Source organism: Microcebus murinus, chromosome 3 (assembly GCF_040939455.1).
Source record: "Microcebus murinus isolate Inina chromosome 3, M.murinus_Inina_mat1.0, whole genome shotgun sequence".
Taxonomy (NCBI): domain Eukaryota; kingdom Metazoa; phylum Chordata; class Mammalia; order Primates; family Cheirogaleidae; genus Microcebus; species Microcebus murinus.
In genome coordinates, this window is record NC_134106.1 from 100,757,399 (window position 1) to 100,769,772 (window position 12,374).

Below are 12,374 nucleotides of genomic sequence, written 5' to 3' on the forward strand. Positions count from 1 at the left end.
TCATTGGTTCCCACATGGCTAGCCATTTATTGTAGATTACCTTTACCCCACTGCTCTACTGCTCTACCCTACCCTACAGTGATTCTTATAAAAGTAAGCATTGGTATATGTTCTGGGTTCTCTATCCTTTTTTGTTCCACTCATGTAAGTCCTTTGGGTAACAAAATATCCTTTCTATTAAAGAAAAGGGTATGAGAAAATAGGGAAAACTTTGATTTGTGTGGGTGAAATTGGTAAGATTAGTTTGGGTTAAGATCTTAAGTTTGCTACCTACTAGTCCTGTGGCATTGGGGTAAGTTGTTTAATTTCTTTGGGGCTTGTTTCTTTGCCTTTATATGTAATTCATGGAGGAGCTACAAATATTAATGAGTTTATGTGAGGTGTTAGAATAGCATTTGCACATAGTAAGTACTCAATGAGTCAAAGCTCATTTGGTACCAAACCTTAACCTGAATTGATACAAAAAATCAAATTTATTACACTTAGTATCAATATCTATACAATTGTACAGTAAAAACATCAATGAGTTTGATTGTAGGGTGCTGTCCCTGTTACTTTCTAAAAAATTGAAAGTTCTAAATAATGAAACAAATCTGACCCTAGGGACTCAGTAAGGGATTTAGGGGCTATATTAGTTCATAGCATAGTTATGTAGCCTCGGGCAAACTCTCAGTGGCCTCTGAGTCTCAATTTCCAGACTAATGACACCATTTGATCTATTAAATTCTACCTTATAGAACAATAGACATAAAAAGTATGCTGTAATGAATTGGGAAAATGATATGCATTTCTGATGAATGAAAATATTTTAGAAGTTTGCATGTAAACATTGGTTGTACATTTAATATACCAAATAGTGGGAGTATTTTATATCTGAGATGAATTAAAATGGGAAAATATTCTTCAGCAAATCATGTTCCTCTAAAGGGAGAGATTTATAGAATGATAGACACATATACACATACCATGTACCTTTTCTCTACACTTTGTACAAAAAGTAAGACAAAAACTATAATTCAAAACTATAATCAAACATCTGGCATTTATAATCTATTAGCAAAATCCATACACATTAAGAAAAAGTCATCTAGATTGAAACCTCTTTTGCCTTTTTCATAGGAACATAAAAGGGATACCCTTCTCTTTCCAAGTTTTTTGAAATTTCAGTCTCTCCATGTCAGCTCCCTGTTGGGAATGATGGGAAGGCAGTTAGGCCTTTGCCCCACATGAAAGCCCAGAGTCACTGGGGGAGGCCCATCTGGACGGATGTCCAATTAATACCTGCTCCTGTGAACCCGCAAACTCAGGGCAGAGCAGGATGTGAACTAAAAGCCGTGGTTTGCCAAACCTGGGACCGGCTCACAGAGAGAGCGGTGGGAGCAGACCTCTTCCCCTTCTCCAGCCTGGCCACTCCAGCCCTCCCCCATGCAGGCCTAGGTGGTGTCTACAGTGCACCTTGCCCAGGGCTACAGTAGAGCTGAGCTCAGTGAACACGGGCCATGCCGGTGATTCCTGTCACTAGTGCAGACTCTGCTTTAGAAAGCACTCATCGTAAAGGTGCTGTTGGCCACTGTCTTCCAAGGGCTGGCACTTATGTCCAGCACCCACTAGCAAAACCACCATCCCTCTAATAACAGCAGCCCGGGCCGATTCCATTTGTCCAACGCCCACTCTCCCAGTAGTATGTCTTGGCCGTTAGGCTCATGTAAACAGCACCCAAGGCTGTGGAATAAGGATTCCCAAAATTCCAGAAGAGTCTAATCAAGGCTTCCCACCCTTCTTCTGCCAAACCAGAGAGGTTCCCTGTGAAAACTAGAATGGTTTTACCATGTACTGAGTACTAATTATGTGCCAAGTACTGTTCCGTGTGCTTCAAGTCTTTGAGCTTATTTTACTCTAACAGGGACCAGTATTCTCATTTTGCACATGAGCAGATGGAAGCAGGGAAAGCAAGTGGGCAGAACAGAGAATTCATTTTGTGGAGTTTGGCCCCAGAGTCAGTGTGCTTAACCGCGGACTCTTCAGCCCCAGAGAGGGCAGGACCCTGCAGTTCCTGGAAGCAGAGTTCCTGCCTTCTTCCCGTTGCACAGTGGAGAGAACTCTTGGTTTTGGAATGAAACCAGCTAGTTCCGATGAAGCACTTCTGCCATTAGCTGTGGGCAGCTGGGCAACTCGTAAGCTGGCCAAGCCTCACTTTCCCCTGGTATAAAACCAGGGCAGTGCAGCAGAGGGAAAGGACCCAGCTTCCAGAATGAGCCCCAGGTTTGCTGCTCCACCAGCTAATCCTGTGTCATGTCCCTAACCCCTCAAACCTCAGCCAGAGAGGGAGGCACTCTAGCCCCAGGGAAGGATTTGTTTGAGCGGTGGAGACAGTGTCTGCCCAGCAGTGCCCAGCACTAGCGGGGCGGGGTAGCTGTTGTGATAAGTAAGCATCAGCGTGGGCTCCTCCCCGACAGAGCCTCTCTCACAGCCAGGACAGAGAAGGAAGTAGGCACACACAGCGCAGGGCAAGATGTGAAATAAATGCCCAGGTTTGCCAAACCCGCACAAGCCCCAGGGGACAGCGGTGACAGCAGCCCCTTGCCCGAGCCCAGCCTGGGCAATCCAGCCCTTTCCCATCGCAGACCCAGAGCCCAGCTTGCCAAGTGCTGACTGCGGAGTCCAGACTCCCAGGGCAGAAAGCACCCCAAAGACTGATAAGGCTGAACAATCCTGGCTTTGTTTTGGAAGGATTTATCCCTGAGTTTGCAACTGGCTTTTATCTGTGTCTCTACGTCTCTGACCTCTTAGAAGATTCAGGTCCGGGGGCGAAGGAGGCAGGAGCCCAACCAGCCCCTGCTTGCTGGGACCTCGCACAGCCGGATTTGGGGCGGGGCAGGTGCGCGCCAGCCCCGGCCAGGGCGACGGGGCGCAGGACCACCCCAGCTGCAGGGACCCTCAGCTTTCCCCCCGCCGGCCGCCAGTCCTTCCTCCGCGCAGCAGGCGAGGTCACGATGGTCTCATTAAGCAGGCAGGTAGGCAGTGCCCCGGCGGCGGCGGCAGGCGGTCCTGGAATGTGCGAGGGGCGTGATGACAGCGGCCGGCGGCCGCTTTGCGCAACACCTTCGCCATATATACCCGCGGCGCCGCGCGCTACCTGGCGCCGCCACTCCAGCACCTGCAGAGGGAGCGCGGGTGAGTATCGCCGCCGCCTCTCCTCTCGCTCTTCCGAGAACCTTCATTCACTTCTAATGGGCTTGGTTCCTTTCGATAGCCCTCCATGCTGACCTCAAAGAACTTGGCTAGTTTGGGCTGTAAAAGAGAAAAAAATAAGTAAATATACCTTTCTGCAATTGTCAGATTTTTTGCTCTTAAGGGTACTGCTGTTGCTGTTAATTACAACTTTTATTCCACGGTCGCTACTGACAGTGTTACTCATCAGCCACACCAGGGGAGTCTAGAATTGTAGATGTCTGGAGAGTCGTGGTTCGGAGAGGAAGGCCCAGGGGATAGAAGGTGCCACCTAGGGATCAGGACCCCTGGACTCTTTTTGGCTGGGTCACTAACGAGCAGTCTGATTTCTTGCAGGTCCCTGTGAGCCCCTGGGCTGCAGTTTCTCCCTCTTTACAGGACGGGGAATGGGACCATCTCAGGGTCTTTCGAGACCTGAAAATTCTAGTTCTTTGTGGCTGCCCTGTGATGTGATGCACCCCCACCCCCAGCGGGGCTTCCATGTGCTGTGGTGCTTGTTTGCAGAGTTGTTTATCTAAGGTGACTAAGAGACAGTCCGAGTGTGCTGTTCCCATTAGGGCAGGTGGCCATCAGCAAGGTCCGGGGAGAGCAGAGTGCACATTTCTCTGCCTTCATAGCCAGAGGGCACCAGGGGTTGGTCTGGGGAGATGGCTTTCAGGGAGAGATGCACTTGGAGATTGGGGGAAAGAGCATCCTCAGGCCAGAAAGAAGGGGATGCCTGGTATGGAGTTAATTCAGGCTGCCTGGGGCAGATGCCTGCCCCAGGTGACAGCCACTGTGGTGCAGAATTGCGATGTCTGGTCTTCCTTGCTGAGGAGACAGCTTTCTCAAACATGTTGGCTACATGGAGGCAGCTTGTGGATTTCAGCACTTAGAATCCCCTCTTCTCCCTGTTTGGGTTCACCAGGAAATGTCCGTGGTAGCCCGGGTTGCTCCGGCCCTTGTTTGTCTTTTGTCCCTTCTCTCCTGTGCTTGCAGTCCTTTCATTTGTTCTGTGTCGGGTATTCTTGGAAGCGCAGTGTCTGTAGAAGAGACCATTCAGAAGGACAATTCAGATTAAGACTGAATTGTCCCATGCCAGCTAATAATAATCTTTTCTCTTTTTGTAATTTTGGAATGGGCGGCAAGAAGGGCATGCTCTGTAAAAGGTTTGGACAAATTGCCCTCTCCTCAAAAGCCCTCCGCAAATCACTCAACTGTCTCATTGAAACAAGTCCCCACTGCTGTGAGGATGGGCATCTGGGTTATTGCTGTTAGACACAAAGTAGACATAAAAATAGCCTGAACTCAATTTAATGAAGAAAACAGCCTCTCAGGATTGGAGTGATTTGGAATAAACTGGATTTTAACACCATTTCCCACCATCTTCCACCCTGCCATCCTCAGCCACACCCTCATAATGGGGGTGCCAGTGGGGAGCAGTCGGGACCTCCCCGAGAATGAATTTATCTCAGTGGATTAAAAAATGCAAAAGTGCAAAAAGAGGGCCACAAAAAGATTGCAATGTGTTTAAGATGTTTATATTTCCAAATTTTACCCCTTTAACACCCCCAACACAATGCCAAATAATTGATATAGTTGCAAATTAATTAGAGCATTTATTTTAAAATATCATAAATACAAATTGAAGGTGCATAGTGAGGATGTGGTATGGTATTAGGGTCCAAGTTTAAGGTGGTAGAATAATATTTTTTTTTCTTCTTCCCCTCCGCCCTAGAATCATATTTTTAAAAAAAGAATTAGTGCATTTCATCAAAAGTCTAAACTACGGTTGGACATGTGGCTCATGCCTATAATCCTAGCACTTTGGGAGTTTGAGGCAGAAGGATCCATGGAAAGCTAGGAGTTCAAAACCAGCCTGGACAACATAGCAAAACCCCATATCTACCAAAAAAATGTCTAAACTAAAATCATCTATCGATGTGAGTCCCAGGCCAATTGCATCCTTGTCTCCTCTGTTTCTGACTCCTCCTTTCCATTACTACCACCACCATGTCCTTAGGACATTATTTTTTCTTGTGCTACAGAGAGCTAAGGAAAAAGGAGTTTTTGAAATCTTAGGTCTTTCTCTGAAAGTACAAGAAAATTTCTTGGGCATACTGAGCATTGGACTGCATGAGTTTGAATTGTCTCTGAAGGTGTGGTGTCATGTGACTTTAAGCAATTAATTTCCCTGTGCCTCAGTTTCCCCCTTTATACGGATAATGGGGAAAATGTTGGTACCAAAGGATAAATACATAAAGTATTTACATGGATACATAAAGTGCTTACAAGATTAAATGAGTTAAAATTTGTGCACGGGACTTAGACCAGTGGCTGGCACAAAGTTCCCAAACATTTGGTGGCTATTGTGTGCCAGGCACTGTCCCATGTGCTGGGGGTACAGTGATCACCCTCCCTGTGCTCGTGGAGGCCACCACCTCGCTGGGAAGTGTGTGTGTCCTGCCCCCCCCCCACAGGCCCATTGCCCTGGTCCTCTTCCCACCTCTTCAGGTGGCCTTGGGCTGCTGCTTCTCTGACCTCTTTGGAGAAGCCCAAACAATGCGAACGTAGGGGCTGGCTGACTGCCAGGTGCCCTCCGTTTCCCTGCACCCCAAGTCCAAGTCCAAGACGAGCCAAGACGTTTCTTCTCCTCGGCCCTCATGTAAGAATAAGAGCTCCTTTGTCAGTGGGTGCCCACGCGGTGCAAGAAGTGGAGCCCAGAAGCTCGGGAGCACAGGCAGCCCCAGCGCGGAGGCCGGCGCAGGGGGCAGGGACACACGTGTGGTCCCTCAGGACCCAGGGGCCTGATCTCCTTCCTGGGCGTGAGGACAAAGATGCCAAACGGATGACTTTGCCCTCTGTGCTGCTTCTGGTAGGTAGCAAGGATGTGCTGGGGTGTGCCCTGGGGGCAGGCAGGGAGAAGACGCAGCAGGCAGCAGCTGCATCGGCACTGTGGGGCTGGGAGGGGCCAAGGTCTCCTGGGGCCCCTGCGGTGCCCAAGCCTCCTCCCCCAGGAAGCAGGTCCAGTGTCTACCTCGTTCTTGGGAAGAGTGGCCTCAGATTTGTGCTACATCCTCTGCACGTCCCATTCAGTGGCACCTCCCCTGCACAGCTGAGACTCCTAAAAAGGCTTGGGACAGGCCGAATCCCCGTCCCCGGTTTGCCCGAAGCCTTCGTGGGAAGCCAGCAACCTGTCATTACAGCATTCGTGGCTGGCATTCCCAGGCGTCTGGATGAGGAGGCAGAAGTGACCCCTGCAGACGGGCCAGCCCAGCCAGCTCCCCCAGAACCAGCCGGAGCCCTCAGTGAGCCTGGGCGGCCCCTTGCTGCCCGATGATCTGATGGGGGCTGGAGGATTCTTCCGCCCTCTGCCCCTGGCTGTGAGGTCTATGGAAAGCGTCTGGCTTTGGAACCAGCAGTCCCGGGTCCAAATCCTGACCCCATCCCCAGGTAGCTGTGGGGCTCCAGGAAAGTTCCTTAATTTTTCTGTGCCTCGGTTTATTTTCCAGTATGCTGGAAGGAAACATGTCCTTCCTCGTTATAAGATTTAATGAGGTCACAAACCACACAGAACACTCCCCTATCACAAAAGAAATCACAAAACAAACGTTAGCACCTCTCTCTCACAAGCTTCGGATTCCTTTATGGGACAAATGTTTACCGAGGGTCTAGCACCGCGCCGAGCCTGCGCACGGAGAGCTTGTGGTCTGGACGGCGCGCAGGGCAGCCGTTCCTCGTTCCGTGCCCGACGCCACGCATTTCAGAAGTCCCAAGTGTTTACTCTGCCCGGGGCCGTGCTCCGGCCTCACCTGCATGCATTAATCCGTTATTCCCCATCGGTGAGGGAGATGGTTTTGTCCTCACTTTTGAGTTGGTGAAGCCGAGGCTCAGAGACTCGGCATGCAAGGAGCCCGCCCCGCCCCGCGAGCAGCGCTCTCTGGGCGCCCTGCGCCAGGCACTGCGGCATGGCAGAGTCGGCAACTGTGGGGACCTGGAGGGATGCTTGGATGGTTGCCTAGTCCCAGGGTTGACCCCAGGGTTGACTGGGGCATTTGCTGCAGGTCTTCCCCTTATTCCAGAGCTCCGGAGCCGTAGCGGCAGTCCCTCTGCAGGGGACTGTCTCCGTGTCACCCAACAGAGAGCTGGGGCTTTGCCGGCTGGGAGGCCAGCTGCATGGAGACTGTGCCCGAGCTCTGGAGTGCGGTGGTTGGGTGGCAGCCAGGTGCCCTACATCTCCCCACTCCTAGGTTCCAAGAGCTGTGGGGGCGGAGAGGGTCAGGAAGGGAGTGACTGGCAATTTCAGAGAGCTCTGGGCTGGGCTGGACAGTCCTCCTGTCCCCTGGCTGCCTGCCTGAGAGACGACGTGCCCAGTGTGTGGCTCCGCAGCTTCGGTCCTTATCTGCCAGTGTCAGCACAGGAAACGCCCACAGGTGACGGTGGAGCCCATGAGTGACCAAAGAACGATGCGCTGAGTGGGGGCCTCAGTGACCGCTTCATCAGGGGAGCGTTTCTAAAGAGGAAACTTGTGACAAGTGGTTGAACTCGGAACAGGGAAAAGAAAGACTTCCACGAAGGAGAAAGAGCCATCCCGTACACATCTGCCTTTGCGTTTTGGTGGCACTAACAGTAAAGGAGGCCTCGGAGCTGAGTGGAGCCAGCAGGGGCCCAGTGCAGAGTAGGCGTTCAAGGCCTCATGGCAGGTTGGGTCCCTGGCCACCGTGTCCTCTTCCCTCCTGTATAGTTCAGTGCAAATGGGCGTCCATCCATTGCTTGCAGTAGTATTATAAACTGCTTGCGTGGTGGGCCATGGAGATGTCTGTTTCCATATTCACTAGACACGTTTGGTTCCACCCCTGGAAAGAAAATGATTGTGACAAGTCATAGAAATCCAGTCACAGAAAACCTAATTTAAATAATAGGCAAAGAATCGTCCTTCTAACACTTTGCTGCAGGTAAGAGTTTCCCGGACAGGGCGTGTGACACCCGGATGACAGTTTCTCAATGTAGCAGCTCCGTGCACCAGATCTCGGCCAGCCCAGCTGGTTTATGGTGATGAGGGACAGCCAGCTGTCAGCAAGAGCCAGGCTGGAGCTGGTTGCCAGTCACAACCGACACAGCCCCGGCGCGGTCCCGCGGTGAACCCTCACGTACGTTGATGTCTCCATTAAAAACCAGAAAATGTCTGCCGCGCATAGTCTCCGGGCACTGGAAGAAAAAGCATAACAGATGGTTCCTGCCCTCTAAGAACCTGGGTTCTAGCTGGGAAGGTAGTATAAATGTGCGTAAGGGACGGGAGAACAATCCTAGAATTTGAGATTATAAGAGAAGGAAAGTAGTAAGACATCACAATAATATTCAAATTTTGCCTCCAAAGTGCCCGCAAAAGGAGAGAGCCAGTTGTCTGAACCTGGAGTTCTGTGGGTAGCTCTGGACAGCTCATTGCAAGCTCAAAGCAATATTTTGTATCCTGTTTTTAAAACTTTTAATTAGTTAATCAATTTTTAGAGACTGAATCATACTCTGTGCCCCAGGCTGCAGTGCAGTGGCACAATCAAAGCTCCCTGTAACCCCAAACTCCTGGCGTCAAGTAAACCTCCTGCCCCAGCCTCTTGAGTAGCTAGGACTACAGGTGTGCACCCTCATGGAAATTTTTAATTTATATAAATGTTGCATTCTATGCTGTAATATAGCCATGCTAGCTTTAGTGTGATAACTGATAATCACTCAGAGTTTACAATGTGCCAGGCACTGTTCTGAGACCTTTCCTTCGTAGGTATTGTACCTCATTTTGCATATGGGGAAACTGAGGTAGAGAGGCAAAGGAACTAGCCCAAAAGTCACACAGGAAATGGCAAAGCTGAGACTTGAACCCAGGCAGTTGGAATCTAAAATGTCCCGTCTCTTAACCTCTGGAATAGTAGCTCTCAGGCCATGAGGGGTTTAACAATGTCTGGAGATGTTTTTGATCTTCGAAGTGGGGTGTGAGTGGGTGATTTTGGCCTCTGGTTAGCAGAGGCCGGAGCTGCTGCTCAGTGTCCCTCGGTGCACAGGACAGTCCCTCACAGCTCAGGATTCTCCAGCCCCAAATGCCAACGAGCTTAGGAAACAACTTGCTCCATGTAAATATCATGTCTCTAATGTAAATGCTCCCAGTCACATTACTTAATATTACCTTTCCCAATTATCTGAGTGAAATCAGTGCTCCAGGAAGACAAGTCATGTGTGTGTCATAGCTGAGGATGTTGAGGGTAAGGGCTCCAACCTCCCCGACGGGCAGAGCTGTGTTTAAAAACTGACCCTGTCACTCACCTGCTGGACGACTTGGGAGGAGTCACTTCATTTCTTTAGGCTCCCGGTTTTCCTGTTTCCAAATTGGTACGATCACCATCCCTTTCTTGCATAAAGGTTGAATGACGATACACGTCAGGCACCAGCACAGCAGCTGGCACTGTTTGGTGCTCATGAAATAGTATTTGTTATTAGAAGTCAATTCAACAATGTCACGGTGTCGTGTGGTGGAGGAGTGCCAGGTGAGTCAGGCAGGTAGCAGGTGCCAGGAGCGTGCAGAAGGGCAGGATCAGAGAGGGCTTGGGCTGAGCCCAGCGGGTGGGTGGAAGGATTCCAGCAGGGCCTTGTAAAGGGGGCGTTGCCTGTGCAAGGGCAGAGGTGGGACTCTTGGAGCGTTCAGGGTCCCGATTTTAGGGACTGGAGAAGAGGTATCATTTGGGGAGCAGTGAGGTATAAAAGATGGGGAGCCAGAGACATCCACACGACAGCTATGTGATAGGAAGGCCAACCTTTGGAGAGACTGGGGCTCCAACCAGTTAAACAGGCTGCTGGGTTGGTCTAGGCGGGAGTTGCGGAGGCCCAGGCAGGGGAGGTGGTACCAGAAACCAGAGATAAGAGAGCCTTGAGATGTTCCCTGGTAGAACCAATAGGTTTGGTGCTGCTTGGACCTGGGGACATAAGAAATGACTCTGGGGCACTGGGACAATGATGGCAGGAATCACAAACAGGAGAGTGCCATGGGGTGATGAGGAAGCCATGAGCTAGGTTTAAGTTAGGGTGAACTTGACTTGATGGCTGTTGCAAATCACCCATGACCACGGAGAACAGAGGCCTTGAGGTTTGAGTGCAGGTCGAGTGCTCGTGTGCTGGTGTGTGAGGCAGGAGGTGCCGCTCTGAGACCTGGGTCATGGGGTCCCCCTTCTTCCCTCCTGGCTTCTGTATATTCCGGGTGGGACACTGGCCCCATCCTCCAGAGTGAAGCACCTTCCCCCTTTGCCTGGCATTGAGACTTTAAATCAGAACCATCTCAGTTTTGATGCTATTAACACATGACCCACTCCCTTCTGCCATTCATTCATTCATTCATTCATTCATTCATTCATTCATTCATTCAGGAGTGTCCGCACGGTACATGGCAGGAGGGGTCTTCATATGCTCCAGCTCACATAGTCATTGAGAGGCAAGCAGAGACTCTGGGGTCAAAGAAATTCTCGAGTCATGGCCATGGCCTTGGGCCAAGCAGCTTTGCCCCCTGTGAGGACCTCAGCTTTACCATGTGTAAATTGGGAATAACACTAATCCCTCATAGGTTGCTAAGAGTGGTGATATAAATCAATTCATTTAGCAGATTACTGTTCTAAGCATGCTAGGGAAATTAACTCATTTAAGCTCCCTAGTGACCCAGGGAGGTAGACGCTGTTTAGTAACCTCATTTACTTATGGGAAACTGAGGCAAAGAACAGGCAAGTGACTCACCCAAGGTTATAGTGCGTTTGGGGCAGAGCTGGAGCTTGGTGTCGAACCTCTATGGTAAGTAAAGCACCTAGCATAGCGGCTGATTGAAATTGAGAGCTCCAAAATTGTTGGTTCCTCTCCTTAAAGATCCCCGTGCTGGGAGAGTCACAGAGGTAGTCACCGAAGCACCCTGGGCCCACCTGGGTTCTTTTTAACGTCTGTGCTGCTGCACAGGAAGGGGCAGGTGGGCCGGCTCACCGCATGGCGACCTTGAGCTGGGGCTGCAGTTTGCCCAGCTCATCCCTGGCCTCTCCTCCCCAGCCAGCCGGCTCGTCCTGCTCCCCGGCCCAGGCCCCACCGCCCAGCACAGCCAGCCAGCAGGCCTCGGGAACAGCAGCCTGCGCCGCGGCTCTAAAAACCTGGCTTTGCGTTGAGCCCATGGGAGGACTCAGACCCCAGGGCAGGCACAGCGAGTCTGGGGAGCAGACGAGAGGAAGCAGCCCTGCCCCCGGGAACCAGAGAGCATGCGGAGGACACCCAGCCCCGCAGCCGCCGTGGGAGAAGACTGGGTCCCAAGCAGACCTGGGTTCGAGGCTCACCAAGATACTTACTGTCCTCGTGCCTGAGTTTCTTCGTCTGTGTAACGGGAGAGTCACAGCGCCTCCTTGACGAGTGGCTGTGCGGCCACACGGGGCACACCGGGCTCCGCTGCAGAGGCAGCCCCAGCATTTTACTCAGGAAGCACGTTAACCACTTCAGTGCAGCGTCGACCATAGACGGCAGCCACAGACGACACGCACAGCCGCTGTAGCCGACAGCCGTGATACGACTTCTCTAATTTTCCATTTACCAAAATAAAATTGTGAGCATTTAAAAATAATGTAATGAAAACATATATGTACATGTTACCTATTCTGACTTCCATTACAAGTAAAGCCGCCTGTAGAGTAAAACAAGCTCTCAGTGCTTTCAAGCTCTCCTCATCACACAAGAGCAAGGCGGACCCGTCGTCAATGCACGGCACAGGCTGTCCTGCGGACTGTGAGCCCGGCCTTGGGCGAGGTTTCCTGGCCGGTGAGCCGCACGACAGCCTGTGCTGTGCATTGACGACGGGTCCGCCTTGCTCTTGTGCGATGAGGAAAGCTTGAAAGCACTGAGAGCTTGTTTTACTCTACAGGCGGCTTTAGGAGAAAATAACTATAATAACCCCTACTAAGGACTTGTTAAAAGGTCACAGATTCGTAGTAACTTATTAGCTGAATGTACACACTGCAACCACAGAGATAAAAGCTGTAAAAGTAAAAGCTTTTGGCTGTCGGCTGAAGTCGACGCTGGGCTGTGCGCGTTCATCTGTGGCTGACAACTAGAGCGACACTGGAACCCAAGTGGTTAAGGCCTGTCGTGTGCTGAGCTAGCAG

At 51.0% G+C, this 12,374-nt stretch overlaps 1 protein-coding gene across 4 annotated transcripts in view; it reads left to right on the forward strand.

The window, feature by feature from the left end:
• LOC105856044 (sodium-dependent phosphate transport protein 2B-like) overlaps positions 1-12,374 on the forward strand; it is a 52,347-nt gene that overhangs the window by 21,422 nt on the left and 18,551 nt on the right. For 2 of the 4 annotated variants that reach the window (XR_012918644.1, XM_076001145.1), the window contains exon 1: positions 3,116-3,174. The exons of the other annotated variants lie outside the window; for them this stretch is intronic. The gene's annotated coding sequence lies outside the window, so the exon portion shown is untranslated. Of the gene's footprint in view, positions 1-3,115; positions 3,175-12,374 lie in introns of those variants that run through there. 4 annotated transcript variants of the gene reach the window in all.